The sequence below is a fragment of the Oryzias latipes genome, chromosome 3, assembly GCF_002234675.1.
Source record: "Oryzias latipes chromosome 3, ASM223467v1".
NCBI lineage: Eukaryota > Metazoa > Chordata > Actinopteri > Beloniformes > Adrianichthyidae > Oryzias > Oryzias latipes.
In genome coordinates, this window is record NC_019861.2 from 8,974,199 (window position 1) to 8,978,120 (window position 3,922).

General features: G+C 38.9%; 1 long non-coding RNA gene across 1 annotated transcript; it reads right to left on the reverse strand.

Annotated features, from left to right (window-relative positions):
* Positions 1 to 2,729: 2,729 nt before the first annotated feature.
* Positions 2,730 to 3,420, reverse strand: LOC110014505. The gene is made up of 2 exons (XR_002289547.1): positions 3,014 to 3,420; positions 2,730 to 2,935 (listed from the first exon to the last, which is right to left on the reverse strand). It is a non-coding gene; the product is annotated as an uncharacterized LOC110014505 (long non-coding RNA).
* Positions 3,421 to 3,922: the final 502 nt, after the last annotated feature.

Genomic DNA, 3,922 nt, shown 5'->3' on the forward strand with positions numbered 1-3,922 from the left:
ATTAACTTTAGTTAATTCCACTATATTCAATTAAGAATTTGGGATTTAATTGTATTTTTTGTTTGTTTTATTTTCTGTTTTTTATGCATTTAATTATTTCTGTATTAATGAGTTTGATAAATCTTTGTAAATTCTTTATTGCTTTGACTACGAAGCTTGAAAACAATCGTAACCCTAACCTTTAAAACAAACTTTTGCTTCATCATCTGGAGAAAAACAAGCGGTGAGAGGTGAACTTTCTCTCTGAAATGATGCTTTCCTTAACCCATCGTGACGATCAGCATTTATACCATGGTCCCGGTGAATAGTCGATTCAGATTGACTGCTGGGTGAGCATTAAAAAGTGATATACCACAGGATACCGCATGTTAAAAAAAGAAGTTCCGGTCACCTAGCTTAAATGTTTTGTATCACTGCGCCGGGTTCATTAAAACAACCTTTTGCTTCATTATTTGGCCAAAAACAAGCGGTAAGAGGTGAACTTTGTCTCTGAACTGGTGCTTTATTCAACCCATCGGGACGATCAGCATATCTATCTATCTATCTATCTATCTATCTATCTATCTATCTATCTATCTATCTATCTATCTATCTATCTATCTATCTATCTATCTATCTATCTATCTATCTATCTATCTATCTATCTATATGGCTTTATATAGCAGAATCTTGAGTGCAGCGGTGGTGCCGCGCGACGCGGACTATTTGTTACATGGTGCGGCGCAACAGTCCGCTTTTTGTGAGAAAAGAACAACAATGAAGTACTAAAAACTGGTTGAATATTTCTTTTTTTTGACCACGGTATAAGCAGGTTAATGGCCGACGAAGTGCACATTATCAGAAATTAACGCACTCTGCAGACGCAACTGTCCTCCGCTTCACAATGGACGGTTCAGGCTTCCACTGCGTGTGCTAATTTCAGATAATGCACACTACGACGGCTATTAACCCTTACTTACTATATATGACACACTGTAAGGTGGATTTAAAATCCTTCATTTGTGTTAAGAAAAAGGCAATGTTTGCTTTGACTGTATCAATGGTTTTATTGTATTTTTTTATAAGTTGCTAGTTTCAGTTTGGTGGTGAATATGCTAATGAAGCTAATGTTTAGCAGTAATGAATTTTTAAATTTTTACATGTTACTAATTAGGTTGGGAGTTAGCGTTGCCACAGTAACATTTGTTTTAGTCAGTATAGTTTTTTAAGTGTGGCTCACACGTTGTGGATGTTATTGATATTACGCTAAGCAACTAACGTCTAGCGGTCTCGCAATGTGTTGGGAGTTAGCGTTGCCACAGTAATGTTTTCTTTTAGGGGTCTCAGTCTGTTTTTTAACATTTTGCAACATTTGGGGGTTTCCGGATTTGTTAATAAGCTAACATGGTGAAGGGTGTTTACAAGCAAGTTCTACAAACAAGTAATAAAGTCTGACTGACTGATGGACTTACCTCTGACTCTTTAATCTTGTTTTATGTGACATAAATTCAAAAGTAAATTATTTAACAAAGGCCTCATATTCCGGTGTGCCATAGTGCAGAAAAATACAGTACTTCCTACCAATAAGTCTTTTGAACCGATTCTCATCTAAAGGTAAAGAATATATAGATGAAGAAAACGTGTTTTTTACAAGCTCTTCATACCAGTGTTTGAGATAGGAAATTGCCCTGTCAAACTCCCCTTGAAATGTAGTTATTGTCCAATAACACCGCTGACTTTTTTTTGGCATTTTTAAAGAGAGGGTGCAATGTTTTTCACATGCATGGACACATGTGTAACTTCAAAAGACACCCTAAAACAGCAATGTGTCAAAGAAAACTCGATCCAAAGTGAATTCATCTTTTTCCTGGTTTGGAGAAAAAGCTCTTTCTCGACACACTCAGCATGCCCCCCTGACTTCCATTGACACGGAAACTGACACAAATAATCACAAGTTGAAAACCACTCAAGCACAATAACTTGGTTCTGTTGGCTCCCATCAGCTGTGTCTTTTATCTTCCCCACTGGCAGGACAGCTGCACATTTCCAGTCTTTATCGTTTTGTCTAGTGATGCAGCTGCCGGAAAGATGCACAGATAAGCCTGCAAAGTTCTCATTTTGGCTTTTGCTGCGGTTCAGCGACTGGATGCCTGTGCGTGTTCTGCATCCTGTGCTTTCTCTGCATTTATTTGTGTGAATCCGGTATTAATTGGACATCTTTCTGTGTTTTCTGGAACAAGTGCAGTGTGTCCCTACCTGACCCTATTTTCCTTTGAGGAGAAAAATAATGTTTGTGTTATAAGCCTATTGTTTCTTTTTAATATTTTGGCTGTTACTTTCCAAAGTAACTCCCAAGGTTTTGCAGCTCTACTTAGATATTTCTCACTTCCTCTCTCCAGCTCCACGTCCCACCTGCCAGTCTTGCCACCATGGGGGGCAGAGCGGCTGAAAGCTCTGCCCCCCAGCTATGGAATTCTCTTCCTCCCGATCTACGCAAGACTAACTCTCTGCCACTGTTCAAATCCAAACTAAAAACTAATCTCTTCAAACAATCATAGAGTTAATCCATTTAATTAGCGCAACTTCATTTTGTCTGTTGTTTTACTCTGTCAGTTTCTTATTGATGTTTTATTCTGTTTTTTCTTATTTCTTAACCTTGTACAGTGACCTTAGGTGACCTGAAAGACTGTCACGGTATTCGAGACTTTGAAACAGACCCAGATGCTGGAACCCTGAAGGAATACAGGAAGTATGGTAAGTAGTTTGATTTATTTTTCTTGCAGGTGATTTTCCAAAAGCGGAATCTTCTGTTCCAGATTGCAGGTGAATAGCAGGAAGACGTGGCGTGGCTGGAGGGCTTCTGTGAAGGCTGAGAGGGCATGAACAGCTGGCGAGGTGAGCGTGGACTGAACGGACCGTTCCGGAGGGTATCCCAGGTACTCGTGGTGATAAAGACCTGTAAGCGAGGCGAAAAGGCCACAATTACTAAACAACAATTATTCTTAGGAATAAACATGAGAGACCTGACAAGCACCATGGAGGAGCAACGAACTGGCAACGAATACTGGCTGTGGATCTCCTTAAGAAGGCAGCAGGGCTGATGAGGTGAATGGCAACAGCTGGAAATCCTCCAGAGCAGAGCAGAGAGGGGCAGGGCTGACAGAGGCACCATGACAAAGACGCTTGAAATAAAATGTATTAATATTATTATTATTATTACAGTTGGCTTTTAACAGTAGCATTACATTTGTGATTTTGCAGTATAATCTGACATGAAAGTTTTGTAAGGTGTGGCTAGTTTTGTTTATCTGCGTGCTTTTCTTGCTTCCAGTCATTCAGAAAATACGGTGGCTCTGAAGTGTAAATCACATCCCAAATCACTCAACGCAAGACAGAAACAGCAATCAAAACAAAACAATTCATTAAAAAAAGCAGAATTACATTTTGGAATTCAAAAAAAGAAGTTCTAGAAAACAAGATTACATTTTTTCAGGAATAAAAATGTAATTTCCAGAAATCAAAATGAAATGAAGAAATTGGAAAAGGTAGGAGTTGTGAGACATCACTGACTGTCAGGAATTTGTGGAATAGGACTCAAAAATGCAGGAGACGAGGCTTTGTGGCGGAAACGTAGACATTTAATAAATACACTTGAAAGAGATAAAACCATGGAGATCCAAGAAAGTGGCAGAGCAGATGACCTGACAAGAATAAACTCAAAATCAGACACTCATATAGGCTGAGGGGAACTTACTGAAAGGAAGACAGCAGACAAGATCATGATTAAACTGAAACTGGTGGGACTGACGAAAAAGAACAATTCAAGACAAAATATAACCAAAACCATAACATAACTGACAAAACCCAATCCAAAGTATAAATCCTCACACTGACTGGAGAAGAGGAAAAGCAGAAGGATGTTTTGTCTGAACTCCAGTAAAAA